A 27,660-nucleotide genomic window follows, 5' to 3' on the forward strand; every position below is an offset into this window, starting at 1 on the left:
AATCATTCAGTAAATCCTGTCTACCGTAGAAATCAGCAGGTGCGCTGTCTCGCGTCAGTCGATAGATTACGCGTTTCGGCGTTTGTGTTTGCCTAAGGGTGTACTGGCCACTAAATGAGTTTTTCGCAAGTTGGTGTGCCTTATTTTGGCACACGCGGTAGGGATTTTGGCATCGCCGATACAGTGATTCTGAATATATGCTGGTGTAGCTAACTAGTACCAGTTCTCATGGGCTAATCATTTTACGAGGGCCGTTCAGTAAGTAATGCCTCACATTAAAAAAAAAACGACGACGTTTGGAACAGCATGGACTATCAGCTCCGCGACCGTGGCTGCGGTTACCCTTGACGCTGCATCACAGACAGGAGCGCCTGCGATGGTGTACTCGACAACGAAACTGGGTGCACGAGTGGCAAAACGTCATTTTTTCGGATGAATCCAGGTTCTCTTTACAGCATCATGATGGTCGCATCGGTATTTGGCGACATCGCAGAGAACGCACATTGGAAGCGTTTATTCGTCATCGCCATACTGACGTATCACTTGGTGTGATGGTATGGGTTGTCACTGGTTACACGTCTCGGTCACCTATTGTTCACATTGATGTCACTTTGAACAGTGGACGTTACATTTCAGATGTGTTAAGACCCGTAGCTCTACCCTTCATTCGATCCCTGCGAAACCCTACATTTCAGTTGGATAATGCACGATCGCATGTTGCAGGTCCTGTACGGGCCTTTCTGCATACAGAAAATGTTCGACTGCTGCCCTGGCACAGCACATTCTCCATATCTCTTACCAATTGGAAACGTCTGGTCAATGACGGCCGAGCAACTGGCTCGTCACAATACGTCAGTCACTACTTTCTATGAACTGTGGTATCGTGTTGAAGCTTCATGGGCTGCTGTACCTGTACACGCCATCCAAGCTCTGTTTGACTCAATGCCCAGGCGTACGAAGGCCGTTATTACGGCCAGAGGTGGTTGTTCTGGGTACTGATTTCTCCGGATCTATGCACCCAAATTTCGTGAAAGTGTAATCACATGTCACTTCTAGTATAATATATTTGTCCAATGAATCCCCATTTATCATCTGCATTTCTTCCTGGTGTGGCAATTTAACGGCGTGTAGTGTATTATTGAATTCTTGTGTTCAGAAAAAGAAACCGTGGTGAACGTCGATAAACGTTTGTGTGCAGTGTATTTCGACGCTGTAGTTAATAGGAGTACAGTTGGGCCATGGCTAAGAAAAGTTACAGCCTCAGGAAGTGCAGAAACAGAGCTCCACGATCAGCCACGCTCGGGACGTCCTGTAGCAGACACTGCTCCAGACGTGCTGAATCGCACGGATGCCGTTATTCATGCCGCCCAGCTCATCACAACTCGACAATTGGCGGTACAGTTGTCGGTCAGCATCGGAAGTCTGCAATGATGGAGACTCTCGGATATTCAAAGAGGTACTCACGATGAGGTCCACGAATGCTCACAGCGGACCACAAGATTCAAAGAAAGGCCTGGCACCCTTTGACTTCCATCTCTTTGGGCCGCTTAAAGATTCTCTGCTTTGAAGATTACGAGAGTGTCAGTCACGCAGTGAAAACATGGCTACGCCTACAGCTTTTACCAGCAGAGAATACAATCTCTCCAGGACGTTGGCCTACGGCTGTAGAACGTGATGGAGACTACGTAGAAAAATAGGACGTGGATGAGACAGGTTGATGTATGTTGTCACCAAATTCTGACTTTTAACAATGAATATTTTGTGAGAAAAGAATGTGGGGCATTACTTATTGAACGACCCCGTACGTCTCCCCATTCACTAAGGATTGCTACTATAGCTAAACTGTTAAAGTAACATGCGTCATCCCGTGGACTGTGAGCTTGGATTCAGCACGAAAAGCGTATGTTGCACTGCGTGCATTTCTCTCAGTGGGAGAAAATAAGTATTTACATTATTTAGATTAGGGTTTGGAATGTTTTCCACAAGTGCTGTTTTCAAATAAGCAAAGTTACAATAATATGAATTGTATATATTTGCTACATCGCAATACCTCTGTTTGAGCGTACTCTAATTGCATTGATCATTTTCATACATGACATTGTTGTTGTTGTGGTCTTCAGTCCTGAGATTGGTTTGATGCAGCTCACCATGCTACTCTATCCTGTGCAAGCTTCTTCATCTCCCAGTACTTACTGCAGCCTACATCCTTCTGAACCTGCTTCGTGTATTTATCTCTCGGTCTCCCTCTACGATTTTTACCCTCCACACTGCCCTCCAATACTAAATTGGTGATCCCTTGATGCCTCAGAACATGTCCTACCAATCGATCCCTTCTTCTAGCCAAGTTGTGCCACAAATTCCACATCTCCCCAATCCTATTCAATACCTCCTCGTTAGTTCTGTGAACTACCCATCTAATCTTCAGCATTCTTCTGTAGCACCACATTTCGAAAGATTCTATTCTCTTCTCCAAACTATTTATCGTCCATGTTTCACTTCCATACATGGCTACACTCCATACAAATACTTTCAGAAACGACTTTCTGACACTTAAATCTATACTCGATGTTAACAAATTTCTCTTCTTCAGAAACGCTTTCCTTGTTATTGCCAGTCTACATTTTATATCCTCTCTACTTTGACCGTCAACAGTTATTTTGCTCCCCAAATAGCAAAACTTCTTTACTACTTTGTGTCTCATTTCCTAATCTAATTCCGTCAGCATCACCTGACTTAATTCGACTACATTCCATTATCCTCGTTTTGCTTTTGTTGGTGTTCACCTTATATCCTCCTTTCAAGACACTGTCCATTCCGTTCAACTGCTCTTCCAAGTTCTTTGCTGTCACTGACAGAATTACAATGTCGTCGGCGAACCTCAAAGTTTTTATTTCTTCTCCATGGATTTTAATACGTACTCCGAATTTTTCTTTTGTTTCCTCTACTCCTTGCTCAATATACAGATTGAATAACATTGGGGAGAGGCTACAACCATGTCTCCCTTCCCAACCATTGCTTCCCTTTCATGTCCCCCGACTCTTATAACTGCCATCTGGTTTCTGTACACATTGTAAATAGCCTTTCGCTCCCTGTATTTTACCCCTGCCGCCTTCGGAATTTTAAAGAGATTATTCCAGTCAACATTGTCAAAAGCTTTCTCTAAGTCTACAAATGCTAGAAACGCAGGTTTACCTTTTCTTAATCTAGCTTCTAAAATAAGTCGTAGGGTCAGTACTGCCTCCCGTTTTCCATATTTCTGCGGAATCCAAACTGATCTTCCCCGAGGGTGGCTTCTACCAGTTTTTCCATTCGTCTGTAAAGAATTCGCGTTAGTATTTTGCAACTGTGACTTTTTAAACTGATAGTTCGGTAATTTTCACATCTGTCGACACCTGCTTTCTTTGGGATTGTAATTATTATATTCTTCTTGAAGTCTGAGGGTATTTCGCTTCTCATACATTTTGCTCACCAGATGGCAGAGTTTTGTCAGGACTGGCTCTCCGAGGGTTTTCAGTAGTTCTAATGGAATGTTGTCTACTCCTGGAGCCTTGTTTCGACTTAGGTCTTTCAGTGTTCTATTAAACTCTTCACGCAGTATCATATCTCCCATTTCATCTTCATCTACATTCTCTTCCATTTCTATAACATTGCCCTCATGACATAATAAAATAAAAATACATTTCAAAGTTGTAACATCCACCAGATAAATTTTAGCTACAGTGCGACGAGAGGAAATTATGTCTCTAACAGTTATAAACATTATCTATCCGACATATAGAAAAACAATGAAATAAAACAAAGCGATGATAAATATTAATTATTTATACAACATTTTATGATGTAATTGGACATATCGATGTGTATCATACAAAGGCAATGATAATTGTAAATTCCTTTAATGATGTGCGTTTGTCTTCCTTTGTTATGACCTTTGTTTGGTTGGCTTTTGTAGGTTGCGGACGCAAGTCGCATATCAAACTGAGGTCTGTTAAGAAATTGTAATTATTTGTTAATTATTACTTGAGAATAGAGTTCATTATTGTCATAAATATGAGTGAATTATTATTTGTAACTTTAATTAATATTAAGCACTATCTGTATTAATTATTTCTTGCCGCTGCAAGGAGCGCAGCTATTGATGATAGCGATTTGTATCGCATTTTTATCTGTTTTTCTTACGAAAGTATTAAAGGTTTGCTTGATGAAAATTAGTCTAAATAGTCCACAATATGAAAGTAAAGTTTAATAAGCATTAATTCAAATACTTATTCCGTTAAAAGGAAATATACTGTAACAATAGAAAGTCTCTATCAATTGTCTGCCGCCATCTTAACAATTATCTCAGCTGCAATTTCAAATTACGCAACTCTGCAGTCATAAATGCGGAAGATAATAAACATGTGTAAAGATAAATGTGCACCGGTGGTCCTGAACTCATTTTAACGAAAATAACGCGAATCAGATTGGTTCTTTAAAAACAATGCTCATACCACGATCCGTATAACAAACTTTTATTGCTGATGTATGGAGCCGAAATTAATTACGCACGAGTTGCGAATAATATTGTTTCAGGTAACATACGTCAGTGTTGTGCGCGGCTAATACTCGGTGGTTTTGAAGATCATTTTGCTGAAGACAACTGTTCCCATCATAATCAATAGTTGTATAGAATTTGTTGTATGAACTGTGATTTAGTGACTCGTACACAGCTTACAGACAACACTTTAACACAACGTTAACTTGGATTTCTTTAGCAACTTGACCAAATCTTTAGCAGGGAGAAAAAATTATTTTGTAATTACTCACTGTAATGAAATAACATTATCATTTTCATTTACAAATTAGTTAAATACCAAACCACTGAATAACACAGCGAACGCCACGGCTGCTTAAAGTGCACTGCGTGCATGTCTCTCAGTGGGAGCAAATAACTATTCACAATATTTAGATGATGAAGTAAGCCCTCGGATTTGGAATGTTTTCCACAAGTGCTGTTTTCAAATGAGCAAAGTTACAATAATATGAATTACATATATCTGCTATTTTTTCAGTACCTCAGTTTGAGCGTACTCTAATTGCACCGAGAATTTTCATACATGACATAATAAAATAAAAATACGTTTCAAAGTTGGGAGGCAAGCTCAGAGAGAAGGGGTAGACTGCCAGATGAAATACATAAAAACATAATGAAACACAAATACATGCAGGTGGAGGTCCAGAATCCTGCATTAAATACAATAAACATTTTCACATATATTTCTCAGTAGTAGCTAGAGCAGGAGCTGTCGTGATACATTCTCTCTCGTTATCTTAGTTCTGCTTATAGGTTCACGTGAAACTAATGAGCAATGCGCGCCTCACTATCCTCCTTATACCTTAAGGCGCGTCATGAATTCCGATATTACTTCTGCTTATGCTATGACACGATCTTCTTGACAACCTTTGCCTCTCTCCAGTGCTTTAATACTGGGCAACATATTCATTGGTGATCTTGTATCATTACATGTTTTGTTTCCTTGAGCCAGTACTTTTTGTTACCGTAAGTCCTCATTGACGAGCTCTGCGGTGATTTATTCAACCTACTGTAACACCTACAATGCCTCTCGGTGTTAATACACCAAAATAGCTCCCAAATTAGCTCCCATGCCCTCGAAATATAAATTCAAAAAATGTCCCAAGCCCCTCCACAAATAGTAATTTACGAAATAGAAATAAGAGACAAATAGAGGGAAATCTACAGTAGAAAAGTAATAGAAAAAAAAGAATTTTAATTATAAATTTTGGAAGCATGAGAGGGGGAAAAAACGATAGAAATGGTTAAAATAGTAGTTATTCTTATATATGAGAAAATCAATGTTATAGTCACAGAACGTAGGTCTTGAACACCAAAGATAGCGTTTACTAAAGTATAAATACACATACAATGCAATTATGATGGTTCAAATGGTTCAAATGGCTCTGAGCACTATGGGACTTAACATCTATGGTCATCAGTCCCCTAGAACTTAGAACTACTTAAACCTAACTAACCTAAGGACATTACACAACACCCAGTCATCACGAAGCAGAGAAAATCCCTGACCCCGCCGGTATCAGTGATCATAAGTCAGTGGTTGCATCAACGACTACAAGTGTAATAAGAAATGCCAAGAAAGGAAGGAAAATATATTTGCTTAACAAGAGTGATAGGGCACAAATCGCAGAATATCTGAGTGACCACCATCAAACGTTCATTTCTGAGGAAGAGGATGTGGAACAAAAATGGAAAAAATTCAGAAACATCGTCCAGTACGCCTTAGATAAGTTCGTACCGACTAAGGTCCAAAGCGAGGGGAAAGATCCACCGTGGTATAACAATCATGTACGAAAGGTACTACGGAAACAAAGAAAGCTTCATCATAGGTTTAAGAGTAGTCGAATCATAGCTGATAAGGAAAAGCTGAACGAAGCGAAAAAGAGCGTAAAGAGAGCAATGAGAGAAGCATTCAACGAATTCGAACATAAAACGTTGCCAACAATCTAAACAAGAACCCTAAAAAGTTTTGGTCATATGTAAAATCGGTAAGCGGATCTAAATCCCCTATTCAGTCACTCGTTGACCACGATGGCACCGAAACAGAGGACGACCGAAGAAAGGCAGAAATACTGAATTCAGTGTTCCGAAACTGTTTCACTGCGGAAAATCGTAACACGGTCCCTGACTTCAGCCGTCGCACGGACGCCAAAATGGAACATATTGAAATAAACGATATCGGAATTGAAAAACAACTGCTATCACTTAGTAGCGGAAAAGCATCCGGACCAGACGAGATACCCTTAAGATTCTACAGTGATTATGCTAAAGAACTTGCCCCCTTTCTATCAGCAATTTATCGTAGATCGCTGGAAGAACGTAAAGTACCTAGCGACTGGAAGAAAGCGCAGGTCGTTCCCATTTTCAAGAAGGGTCATAAATCAGATGCGAATAATTATAGGCCTATTTCGCTTACGTCAATCTGTTTTAGAATAATGGAACATGTTTTGTGTTCTCGTATTATGACGTTCTTAGATAATACAAATCTCCTTCATCATAACCAACATGGATTCCGCAAACAGAGATCATGTGAAACTCAGCTCGCCCTATTTGCCCAAGAAATTCACAGTGCCGTAGACACTGGCGAGCAGATTGATGCCGTATTCCTGGACTTCAGGAAGGCATTTGATACGGTTCCGCACTTACGTTTAGTGAAAAAAATACGAGCTTACGGAATATCGGACCAGGTTTGTGATTGGATTCAGGATTTCCTAGAAGAAAGAACACAACATGTCATTCTTAACGGTTCAAAATCTGCAGATGTAGAGGTAATTTCGGGAGTACCGCAGGGAAGCGTGATAGGACCTTTATTGTTTACAATATACATAAATGACTTAGTTGACAACATCGGTAGCTCCGTGAGGCTATTTGCAGATGACACGGTTGTCTACAAGAAAGTAGCAACATCAGAAGACTCGTACGTACTCCAGGAGGACCTGCAGAGGATTAATGCATGGTGCGACAGCTGGCAGCTTTCCCTAAACGTAGATAAATGTAATATAATGCGCATACATAGGGGCAGAAATCCATTCCAGTACGATTATGCCATAGGTGGTAAATCATTGGAAGCGGTAACGACCGTAAAATACTTAGGAGTTACTATCCGGAGCGATCTGAAGTGGAATGATCACATAAAACAAATAGTGGGAAAAGCAGGCGCCAGGTTGAGATTCATAGGAAGAATTCTAGGAAAATGTGACTCATCGACGAAAGAAGTAGCTTACAAAACGCTTGTTCGTCCGATTCTTGAGTATTGCTCATCAGCATGGGACCCTTACCAGGTTGGATTAATAGAAGAGATAGACATGATCCAGCGAAAAGCAGCGCGATTCGTCATGGGGACATTTAGTCAGCGCGAGAGCGTTACGGAGATGCTGAACAAGCTCCAGTGGCGGACACTTCAAGAAAGGCGTTACGCAATACGGAGAGGTTTATTATCGAAATTACGAGAGAGCACATTCCGGGAAGAGATGGGCAACATATTACTACCGCCCACATATATCTCGCGTAATGATCACAACGAAAAGATCCGAGAAATTAGAGCAAATACGGAGACTTACAAGCAGTCGTTCTTCCCACGCACAATTCGTGAATGGAACAGGGAAGGGGGGATCAGATAGTGGTACAATAAGTACCCTCCGGCACACACCGTAAGGTGGCTCGCGGAGTATAGATGTAGATGTAGATGTAGATGTAGAATCGAACCCGGGAATCCGGGCGCGGGAAGCGAGAACGCTACCGCACCACCACGAGCTGCGGACGCAATTATGATACTCCAGTCTCTATCCTCTAGTCTGTTCGAAGTCAATTAGGACGTTCAGCTTTAGGAAGCAACAATAGGAGCTTTATTAAACCAGGGCGAAAGAATAAATCGCGACGAGATTGTTTTTTGGGAACCATTAATTTCAGATCAGAATTAGAACTTTTGTCATATTAGAGGAACGGGGAGGTGATCAATAATCTCTCTGACTTTAACGTCACTTCGTGTGAAGATTTAAATATTTTACGGAATTAACGACTTTCGAACAGATTCGGACATCGTATTGTGATAGTGGAAAAGCTTTACTTCACGCGACTAGTAATCTTAGTTCGTGACAGTTTATGGATATTAAACGGGAACAATCCTTTTATCGAAAGTGGCAGAACATTGTTTAGTATCTCTGATATTAACGGGATTCCAGATTAGATACTTATTCAAAGAACCCCTTTGAATGCGATCGTGTGAATGAACTGATTTATTAATAATTATTGTTAAATAAAATAACGGGTCAATTTGAAACTGACTATTCGTCTCGAACTTTACTTCGATTTAGGTTCATAAATAATCAGGTTACGTGATTTTCACCAAGAATAAACTACAGACTAGTAACTGAAACAAGTGAACGAGAATCTATTGAAAACACTTATCACGTCTGAGAACATATGCTGTTACAGCGTGATTACCTGTATATACCACATTAATGCAATAAATGCTCAAAATGATGTCTGTCAACCTCAATGCATTTGGCAATACGTGTAACTACATTCCTCTCAACAGCGAGTAGTTCGCCTTCCGTAATGTTCGCACATGCATTGACAATACGCTGACGCAGGTTGTCAGGCGTTGTCGCTGGATCACGATAGCAAATGTCCTTCAACTTTCCCCACAGAAAGAAATCCGGGGACGTCAGATCCGGTGAACGTGCGGGCCACGGTACGGTGCTTCGGCGACCAGTCCACCTGTCATGAAATATGCTATTCAATACCGCTTCAACCGCACGCGAGCTACGTGCGGGACATCCATCATGTTGGAAACATCTTGTAGCAACATCCGTAGAGCATCGGTAGGAAATCGGCATACATTGCGCCATTTAGATTGCCATCGATAAAATGGGGGCAATTTTCCTTTCTCCCATAATGCCGCACCGTACATTAACCCACCAAGTTCGCAGCCATCGTGGATTTTCCATTGCCCAATAGTGCATATTATGGCGGTTTACGTTACCGTTGTTGGTGAATCACGCTTCGTCGCTAAATAGAACGCGTGCAAAAAATCTCTCATCGTCCCGTAATTTCTCTTGCGCTCAGTGGCAGAACTGTACACGACGTTCGAAGTCGTCGCCATGCAATTCCTGGTGCATAGAAATATTGTACGGATTCAATCGACGTTGATGTAGCATTCTCAACACCGACGATTTTGAGATTCCCGATTCTCGCGCAATTTGTGTGCTACTGATGTGCCGATTAGCCGCGACAGCAGCTAAAACACGTACTTGGGCATCGTCATTTGTTGCAGGTCCTGGTTGATACGGCGGAACACTTCCTGTTTCCTTAAATAACGTAACTATCCGGCGAACGGTCCGGACACTTAGGTGATGTCGTCCAGGATACCGAGCAGCATGCCCGTTGGGCATTTTGATCACAATAGATATACATCAACACGATATCGACCTTTTCCGCAATTGGTAAACGATCCATTTTAACACGGGTAATATATCACGAAGCAAATACCGTCCGCACTGGCGGAATGTTACTTATACGTTTGTGACTATTGCAGCGCCATCTATCACAAAGCGAAAAAAATTGGTCCAACTAAAACATTCATATTTCTTTACGCACTACACGAATATGTAATAACAAATGGAGGTCCCTATTTAAAAAAAAAGAAAAAAGCGCCGTTGATATCCGTTTGACATACGGCAGCTCCATCTAGTGGGCCAACCATAGAGCCATCTGGTTACCCCCTTCAAGCTAGACGAGTTTCGTTCTTTGTGGTTTTTTTCGTTTGACGCTTATTTCGTGAGATATTTGACCCGGTCGCTATCAATGGACCACGCTGTATAACGATAACAAAAAACCAGCGAGTACAACAAGTCGATATTGATTCTACCTCTGTGCCGGAGTAGCCGTGCGGTTCTAGGCGCTAAAGTCTGGAACCGCGCGACCGCTACGGTCGCAGGTTCGAATCCTGCCTCGGGCATGGATGGGTGTGATATCCTTAGGTTAGTTAGGTTTAATTAGTTCTAAGTTCTAGGCGACTGATGACCTCAGAAGTTAAGTCGCATAGTGCTCAGAGCCGTTTGAACCAGCCATTCTCTAACGTTTCTCAGTCGAGTGACTATTGTTTCGCCGTAGCGAGCCCGGGGCGAGCAGCTGGTGCTCCGGAGGTATGCCCGCTAGGGACGCGATATCGGAGCCTGCTGACTGTAGCACATGCCACAGGTATCATGCGGTGCCACATCGACTCTGCCGAGCCTCGCTTCGCTGCAGCGTCCAGCACCTCTATACAACGCAGTTAGAAAACTTTGGAATGCCGGCACAATATTCCTTTTCCACACCAAAATAGCGTAGTGATTTTACCACCACAGTTATGTGTGTCCTCGGGAAAAAAACCGCTTCAAGCTACTTTTCATGATTTGCCACGCTGACTTGCGGTTTTCGGATTTCAAGGTAAGTTCGTCGCTGGAAAAACAACTGCAGCCCTCTGGGAGAATTTTCGACGCAGCGTAACAGCTCGTAGGTTATTGCTGGTAGTGTAGCGACCCTTTTTTCTCTCCCGACTTCCGTATCTTTGCATGAAAGTAGGTATGTTAATTTATCAATACATTGACTGGTATTGGGGGGTTTTGTTTTATCCCGGCTAGTTTTTAAGTTAACCCCAGTGAGTCACTACACGTATTGTCTTCCCAGTTCTGAAGGAAAAAACCATAAGTTGATTATATGATAGCGGAACAAACACTGGTAGCAGTTATTTCTGTAAAATATCTGGGAGTATGTGTATGGAACGATTTGAAGTGGAATGATCATATAAAATTAATTGTTGGTAAGGCGGGTACCAGGTTGAGATTCGTTGGGAGAGTCCTTAGAAAATGTAGTCCATCAACAAAGGAGGTGGCTTACAAAACACTCGTTCGACCTAAACTCGAGTATTGCTCATCAGTGTGGGATCCGTACCAGGTCGGGTTGACAGGAGAGATAGAGAAGATCCAAAGAAGAGCGGCGCGTTTCGTCACAGGGTTATATGGTGAGCGTGATAGCGTTACGGAGATGTTTACCAAACTCGAGTGACAGACTCAGCAAGAAAGGCGCTCTGCATCGCGGTGTAGCTCGCTGTCCAGGTTTCGAGAGGGTGCGTTTCTGGATGAGGTATCGAATATATTGCTTCCCCCTACTTATACCTGCCGAGATCACGAATGTAAAATTAGAGGGATTCGAGCACGCACGGAGGCTTTCCGGCAGTCGTTCTTCCCGCCAACCATACGCGACTGGAACAGGAAAGGGAGGTAATGACAGTGGCACGTAAAGTGCCCTCTGCCACACACCGTTGGGTGGCTTGCGGAGTATAAATGTAGATGTAGATATAGATTCACTTCAACTATGTTTTGTGACGTAAGGATACGGCTGGGAATACTGCAGCCTGCTGAGCTTGTTACGCATAGTCACTTTTAGATGCTGGAGTCCTCTTACCGTGATTGCAGCTACAAAATGAATGGCAGTTACCGCCCTACTTTGAGGGAAGCATTACTGAACACTATCGATAATTGGTATTACTTACATGGTACTGACCGAGGTGGTGCAGCGGTAGCAAACTGGACTCGTGTTCTGGAGGACGACGGTTCAAATCTGCGTCCGACCTTCCTGATTTAGGTTTCCCGTGATTTCCCTTTATCGCTTCAGGTAAATTCCGGGATGGTTCCATTGAAGGGCACGGCCGACTTCCTTCCCCATCCGTCCCTAAACGCCGGCCGCGGTGGCAGAGCGGCTCTAGGCGCTCAGTCCGGAACCGCGCGATTGCTACGGTCGCAGGTTCGAATCCTGCCTCGGGCACGGATGTGTGTGCTGTCCTTAGGTTAGTTAGGTTCAAGTAGTTCTAAGTTCTAGGGGACTGATGACCACAGATATTAAGTCCCATAGTGCTCAGAGCCATTTTTTTTTCGTCCCTAAACGGATGGGCCGATGACATCGCTCTTTGGCCCCCTCCCCCGAATCAACCAACCAGTCAACTTGCATAGTATCCTGAGTAGAACTTCGCGGTATTTGTATCTCAATATGCGATTATCTCAATATGCGATATCTGCTTACTTTGAAATCTGTATTAGGAGTATGTATACTCGGACAGGATTTGACTATACTGATGTATTATATTGTCTCTCACTCTGTCTTTCTCATGTAGTTAGGATTTCCACGAAAATGAATATCATAGCGGGCGATCTTGCTAAAACATGGATCTCCGTTAACTACTCCTACTAAAGTGACAGATTAGAGGGAAAACCTGCCGGGAAATGTTAACTGAAATTTCTAGTGCGGCTGGTAGATCTGTGTTTACTCAAAACTACGTCCTTTACGGTTCGGCTTGTTCGGTCACAGAACGGAGTCAGATTGCGAAAGAAACTAGAAATACTTTCCTTTATCCAATGAAAGCTATCAGCATTAGCTTGCATGCTAGGATTCAGGTGGTTGATTGTGCAGAGTTGTTTCAGCTGAGCTCTGAGCAGTGTAATTTTGTACTTACACTATGTCATCAAAAGTATCCGGACACCTGACTCAAAATGACTTACAAGTTCATGGCGCCGTCCATCGGTAATGCAGGAATTCCATGTGGTGTTGGCCCACTCTTAGCCTTGCTGACAGCTTCCACTCTCGCAGACATACATTCAATCAGATACTGGAAGGTTTCTTGGGGGATGGCAGCCCATTCTTCACGGAGTGCTGCACTGAGGAGAGGTATCGATGTCGGTCGATGAGGCCAGAACGAAGTCAGCGTTCCAAAACATTCCAATCTTCTATAGGATTCAGGTCAGGACTCTGTGCAGCCAGCCGGTCTGTGTGACCGAGCGGTTGTAGGCGCTTCAGTCTGGAACCGCGCGACCGCTTCGGTCGCAAGTTCGAATCCTCCTGCGGGCATGAATATGTTTGATGTCCTTAGCTTAGTTAGGTTTACGTAGTTCTAAGTGGCTCAAAGCCATTTCAACCATTTTGAACTTTGTTCAAATGGTTCAAATGGCTCTGAGCGCTATGGGTCTCAACTGCTGTGGTCATCAGTCCCTTAGAACTTAGAACTAATTGAACCTAACTAACCTAAGGACATCACACACATCCATGCCCGAGGCAGGATTCGAACCTGCGACCGTAGCAGCAGCGCGGCTCCGGACTGGAGCGCCTAGAACCGCACGACCACCGCGGCCGGCGAACTTTGTGCAGGCCAGTTCATTACAGTGATGTTATTGTCGTGTACCCACTCTTCCACAGGCCGTGCATTATGAACAGGTGCATGAACATTGTGTTGAAAGATGCAATCGCCATCCCCGAATTGCTTTTCAACAGTAGGAGGCAAGAAGGTGCTTAAAACATCAATGTAGGCCTGTGCTGTGATAGTTCCACGCAAAAGATGCTCGGCCGGCCGGAGTGGCCGAGCGGTTCTAGGCGCTCAGTCCGAAACCGCGCGATCGCTACGGTTGTTGTTGTTGTTGTGGTCTTCAGTCCTGAGACTGGTTTGATGCAGCTCTCCATGCTACTCTATCCTGTGCAAGCTTTTTCATCTCCCAGTACCTACTGCAACCTACATCCTTCTGAATCTGCTTAGTGTATTCATCTCTTGGTCTCCCTCTACGATTCTTACCCTCCACGATGCCCTCCAATACCAAATTGGTGATCCCTTGATGCCTCAGAACATGTCCTACCAACCGATCCCTTCTTCTGGTCAAGTTGTGCCACAAACTTCTCTTCTCCCCAATCCTATTCAATACTTCCTCATTAGTTATGTGACTGCCTCGGGCATGGATGTGTGTGATGTCATTAGGTTAGTTAGATTTAAGTAGTCCTAAGTTCAAGGGGACTGATGACCTCAGAAGTTGTCCCATAGTGATCAGAACCATTTTTTGAAAAGAAGCTCCCTCCATGAAAAACACGACCACACCATAACACCACCGCCTGCGAATTTTACTGTTGGCACTACACACGTTGCCGAATGACTTGCACCGGACATTCGCCATACCCATACCCTACCATCGGATCGCCACACTGTGTACCGTGATACGGCACTCCACACAACGTCTTCTCACGGTTCAATCGTCCAATGTTTACGCTCCTTACACGAAGCGATTCGTCGTTTGGCATTTACCGCCGTGATGTGTTGCTTATGAGCAGCCACTCGACCATGATATCCAAGTTTTCTCACCTCCTGCCTATTTGTCATGGTACTTGCAGTGGACCCCGATGCAGTTTGGAATTCCTGTGTGATGGTCTGGATAGATGTCTGCCTATTACGCATTACGACCCTCTTCAAATGTGGGTGGTATCTCTCAGTCAACAGACGAGTCGGCCTGTACGCTTTTATGCTGTACGTGTCTCCTCACGTTTCCGCTTCATCTCACATCGGAAACAGTGGACCTAGGGATGTTTAGGAGTGTGGAAATCTCTCGTACAGACGTGTGACACAAGTGACACCCAATGACCTGACCACGTTCGAAGTCCGTCAGTTCCACAGAGCGCCCCATTCTGCTCTCTCAAGACGTCTAATGACTAGTGAGGTCGCTGATATGGAGTACCTGGCAGTAGGTGGCAGCACAGTGCACCTAATATGAAAAAAGTATATTTTTCTGAGTGTCCTGACGCTCTTGATCACATAGTGTAATATAGCGGGCGCTCTTCCTAATATACTCCTGCTACATTGACAGATTAGACGACCAAACTGCCGGTAACTCAAAAATGGCTCTGAGCACTATGGGACTCAACATCTTAGGTCATAAGTCCCGTAGAACTTAGAACTACTTAAACCTAACTAACCTAAGGACATCACACACACCCATGCCCGAGGCAGGATTCGAACCTGCGACCGTAGCAGTCCCGCGGTTCCGGACTGCAGCGCCAGAACCGCTAGACCACCGCGGCCGGCGCCGGTAACTGGTAACTGAAATTTCTAATGGGGATGGTAGATTTGTGTTTACTCAAAACTACGTCCATTTCCGTTCTGCTTCTTCAGTCACACAATGGAGTCAGGTTGCGTGAGAAACTACACTACTGGCCATAGAAATTGCTACACCACGATGACGTGCTGCAGACGCGAAATTTAACCGACAGGATGAAGATGCTGTGATATGCAAGTGATTAGCCTCTCAGAACATTCACACAAGGTTGGCGCCGGTGGTGGCACCTATAACGTGCTGACATGAGGAAAGTTTCCAACCGATTTCTCATACACAAACAGCAATTGACCGGCGTTGCCTGGTCGAACGTTGTTGTGATGCCTCGTGTAAGGAGGAGAAATGCGTACCATCACGTTTCCGACTTTGATTAAGGTCGGATTATAGCCTATCACGGTTGCGGTTTATCGTATCGCGACATTGCTGCTCGCGTTGGTCGAGATCCAATGACTGTGTGCATAATATGGAATCGGTGGGTTCAGGAGGGTAATATGGAACACCGTGCTGGATCCCAAGGGCCTCGTATCACTAGCAGTCGAGATGACAGGCGTCTTATCCGCACGGCTGTATCGGATCGTGCAGCCACCTCTCGATCCCTGAGTCAACAGATGAGGACGTTTGAAGTACAACAACCATCAGCACGAACAGTTCGACGGCATTTGCAGCAGCACGGACTATCAGCTCGGAGACCGTGGCTGCTGTTACCCTTGTCGCTGCATCACAGACAGGAGCGCCTGTGATGGTGTACTCAACGACGAACCTGAGTGCACGAATGGCAAAACGTCATTTTTTCGGAAGAATCCAGGTTCTGTTTACAGCATCCGTGTTTGGCGACATAGCGGTGAAGGCACATTGAAAGCGTGTATTCGTCATCGCCATACTGTCGTATCACCCGGCGTGATGGTATGGGGTGCCACTGGTTACACGTCTCGGTCACCTCTTGTTCGCACTGATGGCACTTTGAACAGTGGACGTTACATTTCAGATGTGTTACGACCCGTGGCTCTACTCTTCAATCGATCTCTGCAAAACCCTACATTTCAGCAGGATAATGCACGACCGCATGTTAGAGGTCCTGTACGGGCCTTTCTGGATACAGAAATTGTTCGACTGCTGCCCTGGCCAGCACATTGTCCAGATCTCTCACCAATTGGAAACGTCTGGTCAATGGTGGCCGAGCAACTGGCTCGTCACAATACGCCAGTCAGTACTCTTTATGAACTGTGGTATCGTGTTGAAGCTGCATGGGCTACTGTACCTGTACACGCCATCCAAGCTCTGTTTGACTCAATGTCCAGGCGTATCAAGGCCGTTGTTACGGCCAGAGGTGGTTGTTTTGGGTACTGATTTCTCAGGATCTATGCACCGAAATTGCGTGAAAATATAATCACATGTCAGTTGTAGTACAATACCCCTTTATCATCTGTATTTCTTCTTGGTGTAGGAATTTTAATGTTCAGTAGTGTAGAAATATTTTCCTTTATCCAATGAAAGCTATTAGCTTATGTGGTGGGACTGATATGGCGGATTGTGCAGAGTGGTTTTAGGTGGGTAGTCTAACATTGGACTTAGTTTAACCATTACGCAATTTCGTAACCGTTTATTTGATAATATATTTTATGTTTTAACTGTACCTTTCAATAATTTTGCGTCAAGTTGGGATAAAGGGTGTGTTTTAAGAAGGGGGCTAATCTTCCGGTGGACTCCGGTTATTACAGAAATGCACACGTGTGCAGGTGGTAAACAACAGGCGGACACGTGCGTGGTCGGACAGCTGAGCGCCGAGTGACGCCAGAGCGGTGGCCGCCGCTTGGGGCTGGAAGTGGTGGGGGAGGCGGCGCGCGTTCGAAGCTCGACGCGCGGGCGGCAGTGTGGCGTGGCTCGCCGTTTCTGGCTGAGTTTCTCCTGCTACGAGGATGGAAAGATGTTTACCAGGCAGTCGGTAAATGATACTCTGGTGTAGAAATCTTTAGTGACAATCTTATGACCTTGTCGCCTGTAAGCTGACGAGACTTAGCTTGTCCTTATTAGTTTCTTGTTGTACAGAGTGAGTCACTAACTATTGCACTTCTATTTTTACGGCGGAGACAGTGGCAGTTTTGGAAGCACTTAAGTTTGTCTCTAGCACTTCCTTCCCCAAGATATTGATAGTATCTGACTCGCAAAGCGTTCTTAAAAACATTCAGTACAGTCGATGGAACAAAACAACCAACAGTTACATCTTGGATGTGATATCTGAATATATTCGCAGCACACGCACGGGCCGGACGATCCATTTGTTGTGGGTACCTTCCCACTCTGGTATCCTCTGTAATGATGAAGTCGATGCATTAGCCAAACAAGCGGCAACCTTAGGCACCGTCCTGGATCTGCAGCTTCCTTATACAGACTACTTACGTGAAGTCAAGGATCACGCAAGACAACAAGGGCAAGAAATGTGGAACGTTTCTCAACAGACAAAAGGCGGTTATTACGCAGCGCTACAACCTCGGATTCCTTCACAGCCGTTGTTCATGAGGACCAATCCACGATTTCTACCATCATAAGACTCAGCTTCAATCGTGTCTCTTTCCCACAACATCTACATCGGATCAACGTTTACAGTTCACCAGCATGTGAGTGTGATCCTGAGTCGGAAGCTGATGTCAACCACATCTTATTTATGTGCTCCAAATTTGACCGTGAACGGTTGGTCTTTCAGAAGACATTACTGAGTATGGGCTACCATCTTCCTCAATCAGCTTCTTCTCTTTTGTGTACTAAAGACGTTCGTCTACATAAAGTGATAGTTAACTTCATCAAGAGTACTGGTCACAATCTGTAGGTTTTAATGGTGTACGTGCAGAGACAGTGACTGTAGACGATTTTTAAAATAAAAACTACACAGCCAAAGGGTGATTAAGAAAAACGTTGAAGGCTGTTAATACATTTGAATATCTTAAAGTTTAGATAAAGCGTTTGACAATGTTGACTGGAATACCCTTTTCTAAATTCTGAAGGTGGTAGGGGTAAAATACAAGGAGCGAAAGGCTATTTACAATTCGTACAGAAATCAGATGGCAGTTATAAGAATCGAGGGACAAGAAAGGGAATCAGTGGTTGGGAAGGGAGTGAGACAGGGTTATAGCCTTTCCCCGATGTTATTCAATCTTTATATTGAGCAAGCAGTGAAGGAAACAAAAGGAAAATTAGGAGTAGGTATTAAAATCCATGGTGAAGTAATAAAAACTTTGATGTTTGCTGATGACATTGTAATTCTGTCAGAGACAGCAAAGGACTTGGAAGAGCAGTTGAACGGAATGGATAGTATCTTGAAAGGAGGATATAAGATGAACATCAACAAAAGCAAAACGAGGATAATGGAATGTAGTCGAATTAAGTCGGGTGATGATGAGGGAATTAGATTAGGAAATGAGACACTTAAAGTAGTAAAGGAGTTTTGCCATTTGGGGAGCAAAATAACTGATGAAGGTCGAAGTAGAGAGGATATAAAATGTAGACTGGCAATGGCAAGGAAAGCGTTTGTGAAGAAGAGAAATTTCTTAACATCGGCTATAGATTTAAGTGTCAGGAAGTCGTTTCTGAGTTTTTGTATGGAGTGTAGCCATGTATGGAAGTGAAACATGGATGATAAACAATGTGGACAAGAAGAGAATAGAAGCTTTCGAAATGTGGTGCTACAGAAGAATGCTGAAGATTAGGTGGGTAGATCACATAACTAATGAGGAGGTATTGAATAGAACTGGGGAGAAGAGAAGTTTGTGGCACAACTTGACTAGAAGAAGGGATCGGTTGGTAGGACATGTTCTGAGGCATCAAGGGATCACCAATTTAGTATTGGAGGGCAGCGTGGAGGGTAAAATTCGCAGAGGGAGACCAAGAGATGAATACACTAAGCAGATTCAGAAGGATGTAGGTTGCAGTAGGTACTGGGAGGTGAAGCAGCTTGCACAGGACAGAGTAACATGGAGAGCTGCATCAAACCAGCCTCAGGACTGAAGACCACAACAACAACAACAACAACAAAGTTTTAACTAACGTAAGTTGGTAATAAGGAATCTAATACATAAGTAGGACCTAGTTTCAAGAGAGTAACAACACCATTGTACGTGTGCTACGGCTTCTGACCAACCATCGCGTTTGTGTTTGTTTGGATCAGATTTATTCTTATGATGAACGGATTATAGTGCAGTACGATACGGTAACTGGATTACGGCGTTCACCGGGGAGGTGATGCGTAGTAGAGGGAAGGGAAGTGAACTTTCTTTTAGCACGGGATTTCGGAAGAATACCAGAGCACCGGGTTTATATCGAGGCAGTGTAGTGCCTTTGTTGCGGTATTCTAGCTGTTTTTGCGTGGTTTTAAAATTGCTGCGTTTACCTTGGTTCCATATGGCTTTGAGACGACGAGCTAGCCTTTTCACTTCGCCTGTGTTGAGGTCAGGGGGAATTTCTCAATCTCAGATGGTGAGTTCATGGCTCTCAAATAGACTGCTCCGTATGGGGAGTATCCCTTTGCCTCATGGACACGACTATTGTGCGTTGAGGCAACAAATCCCACATATCTGTCCCAGTCTAACTGCGTCTTCCCTACACGATACGACAGCATTCACACAATAGTTTTTTGCACTTGTTCCAGGCGCCCGTTGGCTTTAGGGTGCAAGGGTGTAGTTCGCCACTTTTTGATTCGTAATGTTTCGCAAACTTGTGCAAACAGTGTCGACATAAAATTTGAGCCTTGGTTTGTGATTATTGCGTGGGGACTTCCGAAAGGCAGAACCAAGTGACTGACAAACGCGCAAGCAACATTTACAGCAGTCATATCTGCAAGTGGTACCAAAATTAAGTATCTTGAAAACTGATCAATAATAGACAATATACAAGGTGTTTCAAAAAGTACATACGTGTTACAAAGTATTATGAGGGTCACTCGAAAAGAAATGCACACTATTTTTGTAAAAGTACAGTTTTTATTCTGCACGTGTAAAAGTTTTACAGTGCGTAGATACATCCTTCCCGCTTGTTTTCAAACTTAGTTCAACCTGTTCCCGTGAGTGGCGCCGTCACAGCATGTCTTCAAAATGGCTCCTACACATGATGTTCGTCAGAAGCAACCTGCTGTCATAGAATTCCTGTGCTGTGAAACGAGACAAAGGGAAACATCCACAAGAGGTTGAAAAAGGTGTACGGAGATGCTGCACTACAGTTAGTCGGTGGGCAAGCAGGTTACGTGATTAAAGCGGGCACGGCAATATTGAGGATTGTCCTCCCAGCGGCAGGCCTCGTACTGCACACACTCCAGACAATGTGCGGAGAGTTAACGAAATGGTGAGTGCTGATAGACGCATCACAGTGAATTGTCACGCTATGTTGGGATAGGGGAAGAGGGTGTTTGCAGAATACTGAAAGTGTTGCTGTTAAAAAAGGTTTGTGCCAGGTGGGTTCCCAGGATGTTGACAATGGCTCACAAAGAAACAAGAAAAACGGTTTGCAGCGAACTTTTTCAACAGTACTTGAATGGTGGAGATGGATTTCTTGGAGGAATTGTGACAGGTGATGAAACATGGCTCCATCATTTTTCACCAAACAAAGAGGCAATCAATGGAGTGGTATCATGCAAATTCACCCAAAAAAAAAAATATTCAAAACCACGCCTTCTACTGGAAAAGTTATGGCTACGGTGTTTTTCAATTCCGAAGGACTCTTGCTCGTGGACATCGTGCCAAGTGGAACCACCGTAAATTCTGACGCATATGTGACGACACTGAAGAAACTTCAAGCTCGACAGAGTCGTGTTCGACCACATCGGCAAAAGCAGGATGTTTTGCTGTTGCACGACAATGCACGGATGCACGGCCACATGTCAGTCAAAAAACCGTGGAAGCGATCACAAAACTTGGATGGACAACACTGAAACAGCTACCTTACAGTCCTGATCTGGCTCTGTGACTATCATCTCTTTGGGGAACTGAAAGACTCTCTTCGTGGAAGAAGGTTTGAAGATGAAGACTCCCTTGTGCACGCTACCAAACAGTGGCTCCAACAGGTTGGTCCAGAATTTTACCGTGCTGGTATACAGCCGCTGGTTCAAAGATGGCGTAAGGCAGTTGAGAGGGAGGGAAATTATGTGGAGAAATGAAAATATTGTTCCTAAAGGATGTATCTACACACTGTAAAACCTTCAAACATGTAGAATAAAGGATGGATTTTATAAAAAATAGTGTGCATTTCTTTTGGAGTGACCCTCGTATTTTGTCCAAACTATCCATCACTGCGCCTCGTTTGGCAATTGGAGAAACGAATACATAGTCTACTTTATGTTAATAGCCTCTAGATGTCAGTTGTCTTCTGGTTTGCTTGGTAACCGCCATATGTTTAAAATGGCTACTCGGCAGCAGAAATCATTTTGTATTCTCGAGTTTGCGAAGTGCAATTTCGTGATTACAGTGCAAAGACGTTTCAGGTTGAGGTACCAAATTAATCCTCCGAATGGGTGGAACATTCGCAGATGATACAGGATGTGTATGTAAAGGAAAGAGTCGTGGCCGCCCGTGTGTTCCTGAAGAAAATGTTGCACGAATTCAAACTGCTTTCCAACGTAGTTCTTCATAATCGTCGTGCCAGTCGGGAGTTACAACTGCCTTATTTTTTTTTTTGGTCATCAGTCTACTGACTGGTTTGATGCGGCCCGCCACGAATTCCTTTCCTGTGCTAACCTCTTCATCTCAGAATAGCACTTGCAACCTACGCCCTCAATTATTCGCTTGACGTATTCCAATCTCTGTCTTCCTCTACAGTTTTTGCCCTCTACAGCTCCCTCTAGTACCATGGAAGTCAGTCCCTCATGTCTTAGCAGATGTCCTATCATCCTGTCCCTTCTCCTTATCAGTGTTTTCCACATATTACTTTCCTCTCCGATTCTGCGTAGAACCTCCTCATTCCTTACCTTATCAGTCCACCTAATTTTCAACATTCGTCTATAGCACCACATCTCAAATGCTTCGATTCTCTTCTGTTCCGGTTTTCCCACAGTCCATGTTTCACTACTGTACTCCAGACGTACATCCTCAGAAATTTCTTCCTCAAATTAAGGCCGGTATTTGATATTAGTAGACTTCTCTTGGCCAGAAATGCCTTTTTTGCCATAGCGAGTCTGCTTTTGATGTCCTCCTTACTCCGTCCGTCATTGGTTATTTTACTGCCTAGGTAGCAGAATTCCTTAACTTCATTGACTTCGTGACCATCAATCCTGATGTTAAGTTTCTCGCTGTTCTCATTTCTACTACTTCTCATTACCTTCGTCTTTCTAAGATTTACTCTCAAACCATACTGTGTACTCATTAGACTGTTCATTCCGTTCAGCAGATCATTTAATTCTTCTTCACTTTCACTCAGGATAGCAATGTCATCAGCGAATCGTATCATTGATATCCTTTCACCTCGTATTTTAATTCCACTCCTGAACCTTTCTTTTATTTCCATCATTGCCTCCTCGATGTACAGATTGAAGAGTAGGGGCGAAAGGCTACAGCCTTGTCTTACACCCTTCTTAATACGAGCACTTCGTTCTTGATCGTCCACTCTTATTATTCCCTCTTGGTTGTTGTACATATTGTATATGACCCGTCTCTCCCTATAGCTTACCCCAACTTTTTTTCAGAATCTCGAACAGCTTGCACCATTTTATATTGTCGAACGCTTTTTCCAGGTCGACAAATCCTACGAAAGTGTCTTGATTTTTCTTTAGCCTTGCTTCCATTACTAGCCGTAACCGCCTACAACAACCATTTGGCGTGTTTTGAGAGGTCAGCTGGTTATGAAGCAGTACAAGTTACAGCTGTTACAAGCTCTGCGTCCTGCTGACAAACGCGAACGTGTTGCATTTTATAACGAGATTCTTGATGCTAAAGACAATGGTAACAGTTCAACTCGTCATGTTCAGTGATGAAGCGACATTCCGTGTTATATGTCAGGTAAACAATGTTGGAATTTGGGGCCTACAGAAGCCACATGCAGCCATTGGGCATGTACGAGATTCGCCCAGTCAATGTGTTTTGTGCGATATCCCGATTATCTGTTTGCGGTTCATTCTTCTTCGATGGAAAAACGGTTAACGGTGAGCAGTATGTCGCTATGTTACAGAACTGATTGTTTCCGAGGCTGCACAAAGACAGTTTCATTTTTCAACAACAGGGGTACCCCCTCACTGGAGTCGTCAAATGCGTATGTGAATGAAATTACAATGAGATGAACACCCTTAGCTGCTTACAGGCGTTGACATACGTCAACGGGGACAGATGAAAATGTGTGCCCCGACCGGGACTCGAACCCGGGATCTCCTGCTTACATAGCAGACGCTCTATCCATCTGAGCCAAAAAATGGCTCTGAGCACTATGGGACTCAACTGCTGAGGTCATTAGTCCCCTAGAACTTAGAAGTAGTTAAACCTAACTAACCTAAGGACATCACACACATCCATGCCCGAGGCAGGATTCGAACCTGCGACCGTAGCGGTCTCGCGGTTCCAGACTGCAGCGCCTAGAACCGCACGGCCACTTCGGCCGGCTCCATCTGAGCCACCGAGGACACAGAAGATAGAGCGACTGCAGGGATTTATCTCTGGCACGCCTCCCGCGAAACTCACATTCTCAACGTATTGTCCCGCACTGCATTCGTAGTGCCCCTACCCATTGTACTCATTTTCATCTGTCCCCGTTGACGTATGTCAACGCCTGTAAGCAGCTAAGGGTGTTCATTTCATTGTAATTTCATTCTGTCGAGCTGCGTGGTCACCGATGGTATCTGTTCTTTCGGACATACAGATACCATCTTAGTATATATATATATATATATATATATATATATATATATATATATATATATAGAGAGAGAGAGAGAGAGAGAGAGAGTAGGAGGAGTCGGGGCAGACCAAGGAGAAGGTACCTGGATTCGGTTAAGAATGATTTTGAAGTAATAGGCTTAACATCAGAAGAGGCACCAATGTTAGCACTGAGTAGGGGATCATGGAGGAATTTTATAAGGGGGCTATGCTCCAGACTGAACGCTGAAAGGCATAATCAGTCTTAAATGATGATGATGATAATGATATATATGTGTGTGTGTGAATGAAAGTCTACCAGCCGGCCGTCGTGGCCGTGCGGTTCTAGGCGCTACAGTCTGAAGCCGAGCGCCCGCTACTGTCGTAGGTTCGAATCCTGCCTCGGGCATCGACGTGTGTGATGTCCTTCAGTTAGTTAGGTTTAATTAGTTCTAAATTCTAGGCTACTGATGACCTCAGATGTTAAGTCGCAAAGTGCTCAGAGCCATTTGAACCATTTTTGAACACTTGCCCGGGTATGGGAGGAATTCTAATGTCGATGTGATATTGTTCCGTTCGCTGATGGAGGACATAGTGAACATCTGTAATCTGAACTTGAGATATTCGTAAATATGTCTGGAAAGTTTCATATTCGTATGTCTTAAAGTTTAATAATTATTTGCGTTCGAAATACGTATATTCTTTTCGAAACACCCGGTATATTTATTATTCTTCGTGCTTTGTGGAAATGGTCTGCAGATATCAAGAGCCACGATTTGGAAGTGTTTCGATGCTTCTGGTAACGTTTACAAAGGAACTTTAGCCCTTGGTGGAGACGCTATTTGCGCACGAGGCAGACAACTTTGTGCGTACTTACTGACGCCGGTTTATGGACCCCTCCACCGGTAATTTGGGGCTATTCCTGCACTCGTGGATCCTCGCCTATTATGGCGGGCCTGTAAACTCTCATGACTCATCATGTTATCTGCTATATTAGCAGGTCCTTTGCCTCTCCATTTTCTGCGATCCATTGCTTCCTTCTTAAGGCTGTTGTATGTTGTACCGTCCATCATGTCATCCAGTATCTGGAATCTCTTCCTTCATCGCTTCCTTTTCCCTTCTACATAACCTTCTAAAACTGTTTTTATCAGTCCGTCATTCTTTCTTAATATATGCCCAATCCAATTTCTTTTTCTTCTCTTTATTACATCTAGTAACTTTCTTTTCTCTCCCACTCTTCTCAGTACCTCTTCATTTTTTACTCTGTCCATCCAACTTATTCTTTCCATCTTCCACCATGTCCAGATCTCAATAGCCTCCAGCCTTTCTCTGTCATTTTTCCTCATAGTCCATGTTTCAGCGCCATATAGAAGAACACTCCGTACAAGACATTTTATGTGTCTCTTTCTGAGTTCTCTGTCCAGATTGCTGCAGAAAATTCTCCTTTTCTTATAAAACGCCTCTTTTGCCACTGCTATCCTTGTTTTAATTTCTGTGGTGCACTTTCAGTCGGTGTCTCTCCTGCTTCCAAGATACTTAAAATTTTCCACCTGTTCTAGTATTTCTCCATTCAGCATAATTTTCATTTCCTTATTTCCTCCTAGTGCCAATACTTTTGTTTTATTTGTGTTAATTTTCATTCCATATTTTTTCCATTAGTTGCAATGGTGTCCACCAAATCCTGTAACTCTTTTTCCCCTGTGGCTAGAAGGACCATGTCATCAGCAAACCTCAAACACCCTACTCTTCTTCCTCCAATTTCTACTCCTTTGTCATCTAATGAGCATTGGTCAATCATATTTTCCAAGTAGAGGTTGAAAAGAGTAGGTGATAAACAGCATCCTTGTCTTACTCCTTTTCCTAGTCTGATCCAGTTTGTACTTTCTCCTCTCACTTTAACTGAAACTTTTTGATTAAGATAATTCTCTCATGACTAGAGACCGGATTATATGTATCATAAAAGCGTTACAGTATGCATGAAAAATGTTTAAAAATGACCGAAAAGTGTCCACATATGCAAGACCAAATAATAAAACAAAAACATTGCAGTTGCTGCCTGCATTATATCTCAAAGTCGACTCTGTGCATATCAGTTACGAGGAAGAGCGCCGGTCACGCGGAAAATCGGTACAATTAGAACGCTGATATTTTCTGAATACTTTCTGGTAGGGGCGCCTTTCTGGTTTCACTTTCCAATAATTCGCAAAATGGGGAAGCATACCGTGTTTCAAGCACTGTTCTTTCTTTGATACTGTTGTCGGTAACAAGCGGATGCGATATGTACAGGACCAACTTCGAGACTTATCGCACGCAGAGGGGCACTATCAAAAACTGCGTAATATTCTATTTAAAACAACAACATACAACCACGAATTTTTTTGAACAGCATTAACTTTCAATTAATACTATTAGACCAAAGCATCATTTACAATTTATTTTACATTTTTCAACAATTGTAAACACAAACGACCAAGTTCCAAATGTTCGGTAGTAAGATTGTGTCTTTGGTCACTCAAAACATTTTTATAAGCAGAAAAGGACCGTTCTACGTCAACTGAGGTAACTGGGCTATGGGGGCACTTTTGTTTCTGGTAGAAGTTCACCCATCCCATTAATGAAACCATCATTTTGGCACGAGGGCTCAAAGTCTTTGTCATTGTTTAAAATGTTTTGAGACTTTCCTTTAAGTTTCCTTAGGAATACTTCCGGCAATGAGGAGTTCAAATGGTTCAAATAGCTGTGAGCACTAAGGGGACTTAACATCTGAGGACATCAGTCCCGTACAATGTAGAACTACAGTGTGTTAACTGTAAGACGGCTGAGTTGTGCAGGGAGAGGAGGAAGCAAGCATTGGTTGGCGAGGGGAGAGGAGGGGGGGGGACAAGGCACGCCTACCAGTTGCAGTGCTGCCACTACAAATTGCGCGTCATGCTTACACGAAAGCAGACGAAAGGCTTGGAAGTAAAACTCGCTTCAAATGTTGTTCGTAAACGAAACTGAAATCGTCATGTACATTATATATATACATATATTATGTCTACTACGCGCTCACAAACCATTGTAATATGAATGTGTTTCGAAATAATACAGTAACCAGTGGCGTTTCCATACAAAGCAATACGGTAGCAAGGAAAAATGAAATATAAGGTAATTCGGACTAGATAGGGGGCTCCTTCAAAGTGATCGCGAACAAAATATCTGAAACGGAAACTCACCTTTTCTTGCCAGGCGTTTGTGGTGATACGCCAGGATGATTCTTGGAAAACTGTTTGAATCTTCCAATGCTACGCATGCTTTGTCCTGTGTATGGAGCAGCTCTCACTGAAGATTTGTAAATGGGGTGAAGCAATTTTTTCTGCTCCCTTTC

General features: G+C 43.5%; 1 protein-coding gene across 1 annotated transcript in view; it reads left to right on the plus strand.

The window, feature by feature from the left end:
• Positions 1–27,660, plus strand: part of LOC126426703 (ankyrin-3-like) — a 501,231-nt gene that overhangs the window by 234,561 nt on the left and 239,010 nt on the right. The window lies entirely within an intron of this gene.

Source organism: Schistocerca serialis, chromosome 11 (genome assembly GCF_023864345.2).
Source record: "Schistocerca serialis cubense isolate TAMUIC-IGC-003099 chromosome 11, iqSchSeri2.2, whole genome shotgun sequence".
Lineage (NCBI taxonomy): Eukaryota > Metazoa > Arthropoda > Insecta > Orthoptera > Acrididae > Schistocerca > Schistocerca serialis.